We start from the raw sequence: 18,711 nt of genomic DNA on the forward strand, positions 1-18,711 counted from the left end.
CACCCCTTATTCCACTGCCTGTGGTTGGGGTTCCCTTTGAAAGGGTAGGGGTTGACATAGTTGGCCCCCTTGACCCTCCTACTGCTTCAGGCAATAGGTGTATCTTGGTGGTAGTGGACCATGCCACCAGATATCCTGAAGCAATTCCTCTAAGGACCACTACAGCTCCTGCAGTGGCAAAGGCCCTCCTGGGAATCTTTTCCAGGGTGGGCTTCCCAAAAGAGGTGGTATCAGACAGGGGAAGCAATTTCATGTCTGCTTACTTAAAGGCCATGTGGAAGGAATGTGGTGTGACATACAAGTTCACTACACCCTATCATCCACAAACAAACGGACTGGTTGAGAGGTTTAATAAAACTCTCAAAGGAATGATAATGGGACTCCCTGACAAACTCCGCAGGAGATGGGATGTCCTGTTACCTTGCCTCCTTTTTGCTTACAGGGAGGTACCCCAAAAAGGAGTGGGCTTCAGCCCCTTTGAACTCCTATTTGGACACCCTGTAAGAGGTCCTCTAACACTTGTGAAGGAGGGTTGGGAACAACCTTTAAAAGCTCCTAACCAAGACATAGTGGACTATGTACTTGGCCTAAAATCTAGGATGGCTGAGTACATGAAAAAGGCCAGTAAAAACCTTCAGGCCAGCCAAGAGCTCCAGAAGCAATGGCATGACCAGAAGGCTGTTTTGGTTCAGTACCAACCAGGGCAGAAAGTGTGGGTCTTGGAGCCTGTGGCCCCAAGAGCACTCCAAGACAAATGTAGTGGACCCCACATAATTGTTGAGAAAAAGGGTGAAGTCACCTACTTAGTTGACTTGGGCACTGCCAGGAGTCCCCTTAGGGTGCTCCATGTCAATCACCTGAAACCCTACTATGACAGGGCTGATCTCACCCTGCTCATGGCAACAGATGAGGGACAGGAAGAAGAGAGTGCCCCTCTCCCTGATCTCTTCTCTTCCACAGAACAAGATGCTCTAGTGGAAGGTGTAGTACTGGCAGATTGTCTTACTGCTGAGCAGAAAGACCACTGCATAAATCTCCTGGGTCAGTTTTCTGAACTCTTTTCTACTGTGCAAGGCACCACTTCTTGGTGTGAGCACACTATAGATACTGGAGACAGCTTGCCTGTCAAAAGTAAGATCTATAGGCAGCCTGACCATGTCAGAGACTGCATAAAACAAGAGGTGCAGAAAATGCTTGAACTGGGAGTGGTTGAGCACTCTGAAAGTCCATGGGCCTCTCCTGTGGTACTTGTACCAAAACCTCATTCCAAAGATGGTAAAAGGGAAATTAGATTTTGTGTTGACTACAGAGGTCTCAACCAGGTAACCAAAACTGATGCTCACCCTATACCCAGGGCAGATGAGCTAATAGATACACTGGCATCTGCCAAGTATCTAAGCACCTTTGATTTGACTGCAGGGTATTGGCAGATCAAGTTATCAGAGGCTGCAAAAGCAAAAACTGCATTTTCAACCATTGGAGGCCATTACCAATTCACAGTAATGCCTTTTGGATTGAAAAATGCACCTGCCACTTTTCAAAGGTTGGTGAACACAGTCCTGCAAGGGCTGGAAGCTTTTAGTGCAGCATATCTAGACGATATAGCTGTCTTTAGCTCCAGCTGGGATGATCACCTGGTCCACCTATGGAAAGTTTTGGAGGCCCTGCAAAAGGCAGGCCTCACTATCAAGGCTTCAAAGTGCCAGATAGGGCAGGGCAAAGTGGTTTATCTGGGACACCTGGTAGGTGGAGAACAGATTCCACCACTTCAGGGGAAAATCCAAACTATTATAGATTGGGTTCCCCCTACAACTCAGACTCAGGTGAGAGCTTTTTTAGGCCTCACTGGGTATTACAGGAGGTTCATAAAGAACTATGGCTCCATTGCAGCCCCTCTTAATGACCTCACATCTAAGAAAATGCCTAAGAAGGTATTATGGACAGCAAACTGTCAGAAAGCTTTTGAGTAGCTGAAGCAGGCCATGTGCTCTGCACCTGTCCTGAAAAGCCCCTGTTACTCCAAAAAATTCATTGTCCAAACTGATGCATCTGAATTAGGGGTAGGGGTAGTCTTATCACAACTTAATTCTGAGGGCCAGGATCAACCTGTTGCTTTTATCAGCAGGAGGTTGACCCCTAGAGAAAAGCGTTGGTCTGCCATAGAGAGGGAGGCCTTTGCTGTGGTCTGGGCACTGAAGAAGTTGAGGCCATACCTGTTTGGCACTCACTTCATTGTTCAGACAGACCACAAACCTCTACTTTGGCTAAAACAAATGAAAGGTGAAAATCCTAAATTGTTGAGGTGGTCCATATCCCTACAGGGAATGGACTATACAGTGGAACATAGACCAGGGAGTACCCACTCCAATGCAGATGGACTCTCCAGATATTTCCACTTAGACAATGAAGACTCATCAGGTCATGGGTAGTCTTATTGTCCTTCGTTTGGGGGTGGTTGTGTAGGAAAGTACCATCTTGCCTGGCATGTTACCCCCATATTTCACTGTATATATGTTGTTTTAGTTGTATGTGTCACTGGGACCCTGCCAGCCAGGACCCCAGTGCTCATAAGTGTGCCCTGTATGTGTTACCTGTATTATGACTAACTGTCTCACTGAGGCTCTGCTATCCAGAACCTCAGTGGTTATGCTCTCTCATTTATTTCCAAATTGTCACTAACAGGCTAGTGACCAATTTCACCAATTTACATTGGCATACTGGAACACCCTTATAATTCCCTAGTATATGGTACTGAGGTACCCAGGGTATTGGGGTTCCAGGAGATCCCTATGGGCTGCAGCATTTCTTGTTCCACCCACAGGGAGATCTGACAATTCTTACACAGGCCTGCCAGTGCAGCCTGAGTGAAATAACGTCCACGTTATTTCACAGCCATTTACCACTGCACTTAAGTAACTTATAAGTCACCTATATGTCTAACCTTTACCTGGTAAAGGTTGGGTGCTAAGTTACTTAGTGTGTGGGCACTCTGGCACTAGCCAAGGTGCTCCCACATTATTCAGGGCAAATTCCCCGGACTTTGTGAGTGCGGGGACACCATTACACGCGTGCACTATACATATGTAACGACATATGTATAGCGTCACAATGGTAACTCCGAACATGGCCATGTAACATGTCTAGGATCATGGAATTGTCACCCCAATGCCATTCTGGCATTGGGGAGACAATTCCATGATCCCCCGAGTCTCTAGCTCAGACCCGGGTACTGCCAAACTACCTTTCCTGGGGTTTCACTGCAGCTGCTGCTGCTGCCAACCCCTCAGACAGGTTTCTGCCCTCCTGGGGTCCAGCCAGGCTTGGCCCAGGAAGGCAGAACAAAGGACTTCCTCAGAGAGAGGGTGTTACACCCTCTCCCTTTGGAAAAAGGTGTCAGGGCTGGGGAGGAGTAGCCTCCCCCAGCCTCTGGAAATGCTTTGATGGGCACAGATGGTGCCCATCTCTGCATAAGCCAGTCTGCACCGGTTCAGGGATCCCTCAGCCCTGCTCTGGCACGAAAATGGACAAAGGAAAGGGGAGTGACCACTCCCCTGACCTGCACCTCCCCTGGGAGGTGCCCAGAGCTCCTCCAGTGTGCTCCAGACCTCTGCCATCTTGGAAACAGAGGTGCTGCTGGCACACTGGACTGCTCTGAGTGGCCAGTGCCAGCAGGTGACGTCAGAGACTCCTTCTGATAGGCTCCTTCAGGTGTTGCTAGCCTATCCTCTCTCCTAACTAGCCAAACCTCCTTTTCTGGCTATTTAGGGTCTCTGCTTTGGGGAATTCCTTAGATAACGAATGCAAGAGCTCATCAGAGTTCCTCTGCATCTCTCTCTTCACCTTCTGCCAAGGAATCGACTGCTGACTGCGCTGGAAGCCTGCAAAACTGCAACAAAGTAGCAAAGACGACTACTGCGACCGTGTAACGCTGATCCTGCCGCCTTCTCGACTGTTTTCCTGGTGGTGCATGCTGTGGGGGTAGTCTGCTGCCTCCTCTCTGCACTAGAAGCTCCGAAGAAATCTCCCGTGGGTCGACGGAATCTTCCCCCTGCAACCGCAGGCACCAAAGAAGTGCATCACTAGTCCTCTGAGTCTCCTCTCAGCACGACGAGCGAGGTCCCTTGAACTTAGCAACTCTGTCCAAGTGACTCCCACAGTCCAGTGACTCTTCAGTCCAAGTTTGGTGGAGGTAAGTCCTTGCCTCCCCACGCTAGACTGCATTGCTGGGAACCGCGTGTTCTGCAGCTACTCCGGCTCCTGTGCACTCTTCCAGGAATTCCTTTGTGCACAGCCAAGCCTGGGTCCCAGGCACTCTAACCTGCATTGCACGACCTCCTGAGTTGTCCTGCGGCTTCGTGGGGGCCCTCTTGTGCAACTTCGGGTGAGCTCCGGTTCACTTCACTTCGTAGTGCCTGTTCTGGCACTTCTGCAGGTGCTGCTTGCTTCTGAGTGGGCTCTTTGTCTTGCTGGACGCCCCCTCTGTCTCCTCACGCAATTGGTGACATCCTGGTCCCTCCTGGGCCACAGCAGCATCTAAAAACCTTAACTGCGACCTTTGCAGCTAGCAAGGCTTGTTGGTGGTCTTTCTGCACGCAAACACCTCTGCACGACTCTTCACGACGTGGGACATCCATCCTCCAAAGGGGAAGTTTCTAGCCCTTGTCGTTCTTGCAGAATCCACAGCTTCTACCATCCGGTGCAGCTTCTTTGCAACCACAGCTGGCATTTCCTGGGCATCTGCCCACTCCCGACTTGATCGTGACTTTTGGACTTGGTCCCCTTGTTCCACAGGTACTCTCGTCTGGAAATCCATTGTTGTTGCATTGCTGGTGTTGGTCTTTCCTGCAGAATTCCCCTATCACGACTTCTGTGCTCTTTGGGGAACTTAGGTGCACTTTGCACCCACTTTTCAGGGTCTTGAGGTGGGCTATTTTTCTAACCCTCACTGTTTCCTTACAGTCCCAGCGACCCTCTACAAGGTCACATAGGTTTGGGGTCCATTCGTGGTTCGCATTCCACTTCTAGAGTATATGGTTTGTGTTGCCCCTATCCCTATGTGCCCCCATTGCATTCTATTGTTACTATACATTGTTTGCACTGTTTTCTATTGCTATTACTGCATATTATGGTATTGTGTACATATATCTTGTGTATATTTGCTATCCTCATACTGAGGGTACTCACTGAGATACTTTGGCATATTGTCATAAAAATAAAGTACCTTTATTTTTAGTATATCTGTGTATTGTGTTTTCTTATGATATTGTGCATATGACACTAGTGGTACTGTAGGAGCTTCACTCGTCTGCTAGTTCAGCCTAAGCTGCTCTGCTAAGCTACCTTTTCTATCAGCCTAAGCTGCTAGACACCCCTCTACACTAATAAGGGATACCTGGGCCTGGTGCAAGGTGAAAATACCCCTTGGTACTCACTACAAGCCAGTCCAGCCTCCTACACGGCCCCCCGCATTCCCGGGGGGCCAGCCCAGTCCGTCCCTGGCAGACCATTCCCCTGCTACACGGCGTTCCTCCGTAAGCCATTCCCATGCAGCCTCCGGCGAGTCAAAGAAGAAAGATTTCCCGTTCATTATGACTTTCAGCCTTGCGGGGAAGAGGAGCATGTATGTCAGCTACATGGCCTGCAGTTTCTGCTTGACTCCTTCATACGAACGGCGCCGGGCCTGCACCTCCCGGGAATATGAGTATCCTATGGTTGTCCCAGCGGAGATCTGAATGGGCTCTAGCCTCTCGAAGGACAACATCCCGGTCATTGAAGTTCAAGAATCGTGCTATGATCGGCCGCCAGGGGCCACCCGGCGGCGGCCGCGGCGTCAGGGCCCTATGGGCACACTCTATGGCAAACTACAGGGAGAGCCGCTGGTCCGGGACCCACGAGTGAATCCAAACACTCCACGAATTCAATCGCGGAACTTGTCTCCGCACCCTCAGGGAAGCCCACAAACCGCAAATTGTTACATCTGGAGCGGTTTTCTGCATCTTCAGCTCTACGGTGTGGCTCGCCGGTACGGGTCTGCAGTTGGGCGACCCTAATTTTAAGGTCTGCAATCTCATCCTCAGTCTGTGAGAAACGGTCCTCAACCTCCTTAATGTGACCCACCGCCTTTCGCAGGTCCTGACGCAGAAGGCCCACATCCTCCTTCACTTCACCGACCTTGGCTTCCACCGCTAACTGCGAGGCCTGGATCACCTGAAGGATCGTGTTCACTCCCCCGGCTGCTGCTTCAGTCTCCGGCTCTCCCGTTACCCTAGAGGATCCCTGTGTGGTAAACTGGTCTACACCCTGCTGCGATGCCGGCAGCTGCTTGCCCACCATGTCTCTCCCCATCACAGCTGCGGGGTCAGGTCAGCGCCACAGCGGCTGGCCTCCCTTCGTCAGAGCTCTGAACTGGGTCTCCAGCAGCACCCTCCGATCTCCAAGGGTATCCCCGGGCAGGCGGACAGAACACAGCACCTCACCCCCCCAGGGGGTGCCGACTCAATCCCAAGTACTGGCTCTGCAGCCACAGTCCAGGGCCCGGGCGCACCCGTCCGCCACTCTAGGCTCAACAGCCTTACGCCACTCCACAGGCTGATCCAGAAGCCGTCTGCCGCACACCTCTCACCTCCTGGATCCCTGCCTCCACACCAGGCGCTCCCCCAAGGGCCTCCGCCGACTGCGCGCAACCCTGATCTCTTTTTTTGGGGGGGGTCAGGAGAAAAGGGTTCCAGGTCGCCCTCAAAAGTCCACAGATGTTCCCAGTCGGGAACTCCTAGAGTGCGACTGCCACCTTGACGCCGGTGACCACGCTCCCCAGTGATAGTTTTAACAATGCAGGAAGTATCTTATTTATTTATCAGTCGTCGGACGCAGAGTTGCAGTCTTTAAGACTTTTAGAGCATCAGTCTTTTCAAAATTCAGGAAAAGTAAATTTAAACTCTTTCTCTCTCCTCCACCATTTCCTAATAATCTGTTTAGGAACAAATGTGCAGAGCTGTTACCACCCCCTCATTACTCCAGCGTTGACACCGTAGCCAAAGTGGCATATACTCAACACGGCATCCGCCCAGAACCATCATATAGGAATGAATAAACGGATAAACGGGAACCAGTAAGCTCATCCCATTTATGTGGCCACTGCTTTAAACCTTCAATGGATTCCCCCACCTTGGAATTACCACTATGGATTATTATGGCTGCAATATTTCTCCACAGCTGGCGTCACTTCGATCCTTGCTTCTTCCTTTAGCCACTCTGCCATCAGCACTGTTCTCAGCATCCTCCTAACATTCTGTTGTGCAGTGTTTCAAGGAGGTGGGGAAGGAGAAAGCCGGGCAGGGACCCGGAAAGCCATGGGTGGCGCATCATAGGTAGCGTCTGCCCCGCAATATGATAAATATATACCAAGAGAGAAATGTGCCTGTTAGGAAATAACCAACAGTCCATTCCACAGAGGAAAACAAGTTCACTGAGGGTAAACTCATGTGATGTGTCCTCCCATCATTCCTTTCCCCCGGATGCATACCTAGTACCGCTGGTCAGAGGCTATTAGTAAACAGGTGAAGGCTGCATGTGGTCTTCCACTCATAGCATAACTCTGAGTACGTGCCTCATTCATTTGCCACGCCATTAGTTGGCCAATATCAGTGCTGCTTGGCAGTGACCCTGTTAGGTCACTACACTGCTGACGAGGGTCCTCCGCCCACAAGCCTGATCTCTGCTCGGGACCGCAACTTCAATTGCTGACTGCGCTAGCTGAGGGAAAAGCTGCGAACACCAGGTTGTGACACCCGCTGCCCTGCAGTACACCAATACTGCCACGGACCTGCCAGCTGCAGGCAGCGATGACCTGCTGTTCCGGCCCACCTCAAGCATTGCTGCTGTTCTGTTTTCTGTCGGTGGCGTGCCACTTTGATTAGTGAAGTCTCTGTCTGCCTCCCTGCAGCCTGTGAACTGCCTCCATGGGTGAAAGTACAACCATGCCCTCCACATGATGATGGAACAACACATGCGCCAACCATGCATGCCTGAACAATGCGGTCGGAACAACGACTGCATTGTTTCCATGAATGCCTTTACTATGCATGCCTTTACAACGATTTATTCTTGTAAAGGCATGCCTAGTAATTGCATGTGTGGAACAGCATGCGTGGTTTTCGCATTCCACCCACCACTCGCCCTATAAACACAACTACCCAACCCCCACCCACAAAATAAAACTACCCAACCCCCCACCCGCCCCCAAAATAAAACTACCCCAATCCCCCACCCGCCCCTAAAAACAACCCCGATACCCCCCACCCACGCTGAGCCCTAAAACTTACCCCAACCCCCACCCGCCCTAGAAACAACCGACCGCCACCCCAAAAATAAAACTACCCCACCCTTAAAAACAAAATGACTCCGACCCCTGCCCCTAAAAAACCGCCCCCCACCCACCCGAAATACAAAATTACCCCGCATCCCGCCGCTAAGAACAAAATTACACAGGCCCCTACCCCACCCTAAAAACCATAGTACCGTGACCACCCACCCCCACCCTAAAAACAAAACTACCCCCACTCCCGCCCCTTGAAAAAAAATAACCCACCCACCTCCTACCCCTAAAAACTACACCTAATCCTCTCCCAGCCCCCTTACCTGACTGCATCCTTCCCCGAACCCCCACCCCTAAAAACAAAATTTCCCCATCCCCCACCCCGCCCCTAAAAACCTGAGCCCCCCAACTTGCCCTAAATACAAAATTATCCTGACCACCACCCCGCCCCTTAAAACCCACCCCCCGGCCCCGAAATACAAAATTACCCCAACCCCCACCCCTTCCCCTAAAAACCCACCCACTCTAAATACAAAATTACCCCAACCCCTGCTCCTAAAAACAAAATTACCCCACTGCCACCCGGCCCCTTAAAATCCACCCCCACCAACCCTAAATGAAAAATTACCCCACCCCCACATCTAAAAGCAGGGCAGTAGAGTACAGAGAACTGACAACGATCAGGATGCCCAAGAAGCCACCCTATGTCCTTGCCGCTGGCGGAATAGTCTCCTGCCAAAAAACACAGCCAAACCAGAGGCTCAGAGACTTTGTGTGCCACACAACTGAATGAACCTTCAACACCAAGTTGGGAAGAGTTGTAATGAGCCACCCCACTCTTTTCTGTGTGACCTCTCATCATTCCTTTCCCTCGGATGCACACCTAGTACATCCTCTGGCCAGGCATGGCCAGAGGCTATAAATAAATGGGTGAAGACTGCACGTGGTCTTCCATCCATACCATAATTGCGAGTGTGTGCCTCAGTCATTTGCCGCTCCATTAGTGGGCCCATATTAGTGCTGATTGGCAATGACCCTCTTTCCTTTCAGGTCACTACATCATGCATTAAATACGACTGATAATGGGCTCTAAAGTTATAGGCAAAAGAAACGAACATAAGTAAATATTAAATGGCAGAAAATGATGTACCATTCAAGATTAAAGAAAAAGCAAAAGCAATGAAAAATATTGCAAATAAACCAAAACAATAAAGATTGTTGCATCAATATTAGTCAAAAAAGTCCCCAATGAAAAAAGATAATGTTAATGATATAGCATTGAAATCGATGGAAACTCAAATCAAAAATGTTCTAAAAGAAAAATAATTGTGATCACTGTGCCTTAAACTATGTAGGAAAAAAATAATACAGGTTGACACCAGTCAAATTAACTGTAAACATAAAACCTTAAAAAGTATGGAAAAACTTAATTTACAATATCACTTATGAAAAATAAACTGAAAAATATAAGCCCTCATTATCACTTTGGCGGTCTGTTGCAAAATCCACCATGGTGATGGCCGCCAAAAGACTGCCACGGAAGCAGTATTCTGCCAGCTGTATTATGAGTTACAAAAATGAAACCGCCAGAAAGCAGCCTCAAAATCAACACCGCCAGATCTAACGATGGTGGGAGAGAGGCGGTCCCACCACCCTTACCGCCATGCCAACAACAAACAGCCCTCCAACTTACGACACACGAATCACCATAGCGGTCCATCAACAGCAGTAATCCATTGGCGGTGTGGACCACCATAGTCGATTTTGCCACTCCACAGCAACAGAAGCCAAAATTGGCCAAATTGAAAACCTGATACACATATACACATCGTTCTCACACACCATTAGCACTATAAAACACACCCCCACACAACCCTCAATTCCTTGCAAATTCACAAATTCTGCTACATGTTGCCAGCCCACATATCCCTAGAACTGCACACACAAACCACATGTACCCCAGCTAATGTCAGACGGCAGCATGTGCCACGTCTACCCAGTCCTCCACAAGAAGAAGGCCCCAGTGATGACAGCTACTTCGGATGTCTGGATCTCGAAGATCTCTCTGGTCCATCTGGCACCACTGGTCAGTCAGACACCACAAGCATCACCCAGCCCACCCCAGAGCACCCCACATCGGACTCCACTACAACAGCGGCCACCCAGTGGCCCCAAACCTCTGTCCCCATGACACATCAATCTACAGTATGCCCACCTTTGTACAGGGACCGGGGTCAACACCTCCCCGCAAGACGAAGAAGGTCCTGGTGTAAGCAGGAGTGGGCACACAGATCAGGGGGCAGAGGCACAGGGAGCCAGGGCCAGTGGGAGAGCATCAGTGTGCCCAGGGGTGGGCCAATCCAGGGAACCAACTGGCCTGGAGGCACTGTCACAAGTCCTGGGAGCATACCAGAAATCCCAGGACAGGATGGTCAAGGTACTCACCACCTTACAGGAGAACCAGAGGCTACAGAGGTAACACCACCAGGAGGTCATGCAGCAGTTGCAGGCCCACAGTGCCAACATAGCCTCCATTGCAGGGGTGCTCCGTGAAATTGCCACCATCATGCGTGAGTCCTCAACACACTAGCGGGCCCCTTCCTCTAGCCAGAGTACTGACCAGCCCTCTACATCTGGGACTGACAGTACACCAGCACCCCTCCCTCTGTAGCAGAGGAACCACCCTACAAACGTTCTCTGCGAGCCAGACATCCTACAGAGACTGTAGCCAAGACCAAAACAACTGCCAGAAAGTGAGCCTCTCCTACATGTCTCCCTTGTCAGCCACTGAGACACCTTGTTTACTTTCAACTGCCATTGCTCCTTTTTCCTATGGCCCTATGGACACTGGACCTGTGCAGCAAACCAACTGGGCCACTACACTGAAGATTTCGTCCACATCACCCCACTCTATTGCACTATCCCTTCCTTCTTAAAATTAAAATAAACACACTTAAACACAACTGAAGGATCTGTGAATTTATTTGATCAATATGCAACGTCTTGACCTTTATTTTCCTGTGCAATGTAATGTAAAGTGTGAATCCATCCAATGTACAATCGGCTTGGGGTACACATTACCATTGTAAGTGCTTTCCACAAGTCAGCAGCCACCAAACTGTGTGAAAGACATCTGTAGGCATTCAATGAGTACACAGTAGTGACCACACCAACATCTGAAAAAAGGGAAGCATTTAGTGACATTCAAATCAGAAGTAAAGGGAAGTAAAGCAACATGAGCCTCTGTAACATAACAGCCTACGTTTATCTGGTCAAATCAAGTTAATATTATGCATTGCAATTAACTCCAAACACTAGTAGTGACAAGACACAACTTTTGTAAGGGCCTTAGACATGATACCACAGTTTTAGCTATGCCATGTTATCAGTAAGCGCATCCCTCCTCTATGCCACCTGGTCCAGGCCAAACTGTCAGGGACAATGACATCACAGAGCGGTTGTGTAAGCACATTAAAACTTCACATTACATTCCCAGCAACAAATGGCAAGTACTGTATGAAATGAGGACACAGTTTGATGTGAGCATGTATTTGAAACTGCGAAATCGCTGATACATGGCATAGGCAGAATAAGCTTTATCCCATTAATCATACCACTGGCAACACTAACCACTGATGGAACAGTGTTAGTTTTCAATATGCACACATTAGAGCTTGGTACATTATAGCTGCCACACAGCTCTTCATATTATGGTATGAACATAGCTACAGACTACAATCAAAAGGCATGTGTCATTACTGCAGGAGGAAGTGGAGACAATTCAACTGTGCCAGCAGAGGAAACTGAGGACAGTGATGACAATGGGAGGAGGAGGATGTGGACAACAGGACAAGTTTGATACACCAGTACTTCCAATGACAGTCAGGTAAGCACTTCAAGCAGTGCACTGGTATAAGCACTAATTTGTAAGGCAGATATCTGCCACCAAATGTACAATGTTAACATGGAGGAATTACCTTGGTGTGTACTAGAAGTACCTATGACGGACATATCATTGACTACAATGATAACAATCTTCAGAAAATGGCATCCGCCTGTCCTTCATGCAGAGGACAGGTGGTAGTGACCTCACTCCACCAGCGTTAGACGTCATGGAGGAGAGCGGTCAGAACCGACGTGCAACTCCTCATTGGTTAACATTGATATCTATGGAGAACAGGGGCCAACAAAGATCACCGCCAGAGGTGACAGTGTTTACCGGCTCAGACGTGACCACCATTTTCAGAAGCACATTTCACTTGACTCTTGACTCTCACCCATCAAGACCTCCACTGCGTGAGCTGCGATGTCCTGTGTCTGGAAGCAACATTGGCCCATGCTACAGGGGATAGGGCCACAGCCTTCACACATGAAGAACTCGAGAAGCTTGTGGATGGGGTCCTATCCTTGTATGGGCAGTTGTATGGGGCTCCAGATCAACAGGTGAACACCATTTTGGTATTTTAGATGCAACATGACTGTACATTGATGAATGTGTGTGCATGCAGTGTGTCCCTTAGGGAGTATTGTCTGGTGCATGCAAAATGTACACAGAGTTACGAGTGATGTGTATGATGATTGTGAGATCTATACAGTATGTAGTCCATTACTGTAACTGACTGAAGTGTGTAGTTAATGGTGTCCTTCTGACTGTGTCTCCTATGCAGGTCAGCGCCCATCAGAAGAAAGGGTTTTGGCGTGCCATCATCAAAGATGTGCAGACCCTGGGGGTCCATAGCCGGCGAAGCACCCACTGCAGAAAGCAGTGGGAGGACCTGAGATGCTGGACCCGGAAGACCGCGGAGGCCCAGCTGGGGATGTCCTCCCTCGGACCCTAACCCCACTGATGGCCCGCACACTGGCGGTGGCCAACCCAGAGTTGGATGGGCGCTTGAGGGCAGCATAGGTAATAGTCAGTGTATGCCTCAGAATGCAATTGTTGGTAATGTTGTATAGTTCTGCATTGCTATGGTGAGTGGTATGTACAATAGGTATTAGTTATTTGCTGGGATTTCTACATACGTAAGGGCCTACATCCTGACTCTCCAGTGTAGGATTTATACTCTGATGCCCACTATCTAAGTGGTATGTCCTGGCAATTACAAGTTGTTCAGACATTGTAACGGAGTAAGTGAAGCTGTATCTTTGACAACATGCATACAAGGATTAGTAAGTCTTAATAGGTGTGCAGATTTCAAAGTATAGGGTTGCTTATGAAGGATGGTAGTTTCTTCGGATTTCATGTTTAGCTGTTGTTCCCAGGCAATGGTGCAGTATTGTGTTTGTCACTGCAGTGTAAATTATCAGTGAGTCATTAAGATGTGTATACCATGTGTGCTGTTATTGCTGTAATTGGCCCTGTTCTCCCTTTCTAACTCCCCCACCCTCCCTCTTTTTCTTCTTCTGTCCTTGTGTGCATTAGCATCATCTGGCAAACGAGCAGGGGCAGCGGCGAGTGGGGGAGCTGCAGCATACAGGACCCAGGAGGCAGTGTCCGCCGACGCCAAAGGGACCAGTGGGTTGGAGGGCAAGGGGAGCACCACAGGGGGGGGACAGGAGCTGCTACAACTGACTCTGATTCCTCCTCCAATGAGAGGTCCCTGGTGGAAGCGGACCCCTCTGGGAGCACCCTAGCAACATCATCTTCCACCATCCCTTTTCCAACACTGCCCTCCCAGTAGCTCCCCCACCCAATTGCACGTGTCCGCCGTAGGCACCTCAGCCCTTGCGTCAGTCAGCCCTGCTGCCCTCAATAAGGACACTATTGTCCTCCTGAGGTCCATCTCTGTAGGGCAGTCAACCATAGTGAGTGCCATCCAGGAGCTGGCATCCCAGATGCAGCAATGCAATGCCTACCTGGAGGGCATTTACGTTGGCTAGGCTGCCCTACAGAGGTTGTTTTAGGCTCTGGCCTCCTCTTTGACAGAAGCCACTGTCCCTAGTTCTTCCGTCCCCCCTCCAACTACCTGTACCCAGTCCAAGACCCCTCTCCCCCCACCCATCCCAAGCACACAATCAGACGAGAATGCACCCAAAACAACAGATAGGACTCGCAAAGACAAGCACAAGCACCACAGATCACACCACAAGCATACCCACAGCCAACACACAGAAGCACACACAACAACAGCCACTGCCTCTACTGTCTCCCCCTCCACCTCCTCCCTCACAGTCACATCAGCACTCATACCTGCAAGCACTACATCCTTAGTCCCTGATCCTGCCACCTGTTCAGCCTTGCCCACAGTAACCACAACAGCAGACATGCAGACTAGCACCCCATTCACCACATGCACAGTCACCACCACCATCACAACCACATACAGCACACCAACTGTACTTGCAGACACCACCCCAACATACATTCACATGACCTGTTTGTCCTCTCCCTCCCTCTCTTCCCCCTCCTCCCAAAACACATAAACGCTCCCACTCAGACACTCAACAGTCACCCACCTCACACAAGCACACTTTGCATGTACCTACCACCAAGCTCAGCACACCTACACGTCCTACAACCACTCCCTCTACCTCCACTCCCAAACCTGCTCCCACAGTCTGCCCCACTGTAGCTTAAAAACGTTTCATTTCCCGCCTTGACCTCAACCATCCTCCTGACCCACACTCTATTGTACCTAAACGTCAGGTTCCTCTCCCCAGCTCGGTCCCTCCAGCTCCCAGTCCTCCCATGCCCCCCTAGTGTTTCCACTGTCCCTCCTCCGACAAAAAACTCCCTCTATGGAGCACCAGGTAGCCTATCCCACCCCTGCTCCAGACCAACTCCCTGCTCGAGGGACCGAAAACCAAAACTCCACTGCCTCCCAAACCAAAGTCCAAGGAGCCCCCTTCCAAAAAGAACCCCTCCACCACCATCCCTGGCCTCTGAGGTGCCTACCTTCCACATGGATGTCCCTGCCCAGTGGAGTCCATTAGGCTTGTCAGGAGTCACTTTGAGCCACTTTGCGGGCCATTCATGCCCGGTGAGTTTGTATGGACATTTTGACTGGCCAATGGCCCTTTGTTTATAGTTTTTGTTTTATTTTGTGCCTATTTTCAGGGCAATACCAGCTCAATATGGTGGTTGAATCACAGCTATTTGTCCTGACTTTCTTTTCTTATGGTTTATGTGACTGTTGTATTTTACAGTGGATTGTTCTCCGTGTGTGGTATGTGTGTATGGTGTGTGTTGTGCATATTGTGTGAGTGTGGGTGTGCATGTCGGTAGTTTCTGTGTTGTGGTGTGTTTGTGGATGTGTGTATGTGTATCGGGACGGGTGTATGTTTGGGGTGTATAAATGCGTCGCTGTCCGTGGCATGTGTGTGTGTGGGTGTGTCACTCTCCCCTCCCTCCCTTGTGTGCTAGGCGGCTGCACTCATAGTTGTCATCTTCGACGATGTCACTGCTCCTGAATTATCATTGTGTGGTACAGCATCGGGAAGTCTTCCGGTTCAGGTTCCATGGCGGCCACAGACTCCTCTGTGTTCCTGGAGGTGATTGTCTCCTTTTACAGGGCTCATTTCCACAAGGCTTTTTGTGGTGGTGGCCCAGCCCCAGAAATCCTGGTGGTCTACTCAGTCGTAATATGGTGGTCAGTGAATGGTCTTCCATCGGCCTGAAGATGGCAACTGCCATAGTCGGAGGCTAGACCGCACTAGTGGTTCTGTCGGGACATTGGCTGTATGTGGGTGGGATCACTGACGTGGTCATAATATGGCAGTCTTCACCGCCAGCCTGGCGGCAGTACAGATGCCACCTCCGGCGTGGTGGTCAGCTGACTGCCAAAGTCGTAATGAGGGCCTTAATGTTATTCAATGGTAGTGAGATTTGCATATCACAGTTTCTGTTGTTTTCGTGGCTTGTAGAAATATCAGCAGTTTGGGTGTCTTTTCGATATGGTTCTGAGATTTACAGAACAGACCATATTGGTAGTCTGGTTGTGATGATGTGTTGCTGCTGTACTGGTTCAGTTCGTATTTGGGTAGCTATGTCTAATGCATTTGTTTGAGGATGTACGATTTTTATGCCTGAGGGATGCAACTAGGAGAGCTGTCAATTAACCACTTGTCGTTTAGGTCGATAAGTGTGTCCATTTCTCAGTGGATAGAGATGATCATGTGCCATTCTTTATAGTGTGTTCTGTTTGGTACATAAGAGACACATATATGCAAAATCTGGACTCGATTGACGGAAGTTGGAAGTTTTACCTAATACCCAATGTGTTCTGTTGGATGTTAGTGTGTGGCATGTGATCGTGGAAATTGCTATTGTGAGCGATTTGATAGTCAATTATATGGCATATCCGTGTTCCTTGTAAACAAGGTCTTCTGTCTAAAGTATAGAAAGACTTTCAAGCTCTTGTAGCATACAATCTCAGTGGCCATCAGAGTGCCGGGATTGATTATCGAATTTCACTCAATCCAGACATTAGGGGTTTTGAATTAGATTTTAAAAATATGTTTATAAAAAAGGGATGTTCCACATCACCAACTTTACCTGATGTCCAGAACAGGTCTCTAGCGTCCCTGTATACTTGAACAAAAAGTTGAAGGTACCATTTATTCTTTATAAACTGGTCACGGTCTACTTTCAGTTTTCAGTAATTTGGTTGGATATTGAGCACAGATTAGAATACTCTCCAAGCCACAGGTTCACAGAGTAAAAAAGTCAGATATGTTTTCCGGAGTGAGTACAAGCTCAAAATCGCTGGATTGCTTTCTTGATGTCTTTAACAGAAAAAAACCGTTAAGCAGAATCCATAAAAATTATTTTCTCACCAAAACCTCTGCTTTTACAGCACTGTGAGGTATTTAAGGTTTCATGTTATTTTCATCCCAGCTTCCAAACAGACACCAAGATTACTGATTGTAGATCCATTGAGACTGAGACTAGCTACCTCCGCTCACCCCTTCTATGGTTCTTTGGAGTAAAAATGTCTCTGAAAGGCCTTTTCACTGAAAAAGACATGTCTACACAAGGTGAATATTACCTCTCAGCCAGAGAGTGTATCTCTTTATGGCACCTTCCCCTGTACTGGCCTTTGGTCCAGGGGAAAATCTGAACTCTCACTGCTGGCATAAGTCAGCTAAAACACCTTCCCATATGTTAGTTGTCATTATCATTATTTCAGGTTAGGTAATTATTGTATTGAGTCACTAGCCAAAATCAGACAACCGGCAAGAACTAAATTTGATAATTTAAATCCACCTGCAAAGTGTATTTCAGAAAAACTGAACTGAAGTGTTAAATATGAAGGCACTAGCAGCAACCATTAAAAAGCATTTTTAATTCAAGGGGTCTCGCATTTGTTCGACTTAGAGCTATTAGCGTTGTAAAGTCCTAACCGGACTTTTCTTGCCACGTAAATTGAAAATGAAAAGCAATACAGTTTTACATAAGCGAGCCGATTTAAAGCACCACACCATGAGCGTGAAGGAGCACACAAAAGGAAACAGAAGATTACTCGCAGTCAAACGTATCAGCAGTTATGCAATTATATATGTAACAGGGTCGATGTCATGTCGATGGCATGCAAAGTGCTCAACTACTGCCCAGCGAGATCACGCTGTGTAGGAAATAAAAAAGAAAAGTAGTCTAGAAGCCATGTGGAAAACATGGAGCCTTGTACCGATGATGTCGAGGAGGGCTAAACACGGGAAAAGGCATGACGTATGCATGCCTTTCACAAATAAAATCAGGCAAATTTTAAAAGGCAAGCCCACGAACCAATGAAACTGATGGACATGACATTGGCATGGTTAAAAGTCTACAGAGAGATTACAACAGGGGCCAGAGCACCTGCAGGCTTGACCCTAAAAAGTTAGATGTTCAGGAATCTCATTAATTATTTGGGGTATGATCAACATTTCAGTAAACTGAAATCTTATCACCAAAGTTAGTGTCATAATTTAGAGCCAGCAGAATAACTTCTTTTGATTCCTAATAAGAGAACTTATTAGCAATTGGGCATAATTTATGTACTTTTTTATCATGTCAGTTATTCATTTCTAAGTATCAGCCATTGACTTGTTTGGGTCCTAGCTTTACCGTAATCGGTTATTTGAAGTGTTTTTCACATTTTGACCACATGAATATCCTGTAGTTATAGATTTTGCAGAGGTGGTAGAAAAATTAGTCAGAATTCACTGGACAACTGTGCAGAATAAAAAATAGCAATTAAACAGTATGATATTTGAAGTTGTATTTTCAAAATAATCTACACAATGATTGACACTGGGATTAGAAGCTGCACTGTCCATTCCTTCTGCCCTTAATTACATCTTTGAAATATTACATTTGTAAGGATCAATTATTATTGAAAGTAAGTGATTGTGTATGTGTGATCTATCTTCACAGTTTTGTGGGTATGCAGCTGATTTCTGGTATAGTTGCTTCCTGA

The sequence above is a fragment of the Pleurodeles waltl genome, chromosome 2_1, assembly GCF_031143425.1.
Source record: "Pleurodeles waltl isolate 20211129_DDA chromosome 2_1, aPleWal1.hap1.20221129, whole genome shotgun sequence".
Classification (NCBI taxonomy): domain Eukaryota; kingdom Metazoa; phylum Chordata; class Amphibia; order Caudata; family Salamandridae; genus Pleurodeles; species Pleurodeles waltl.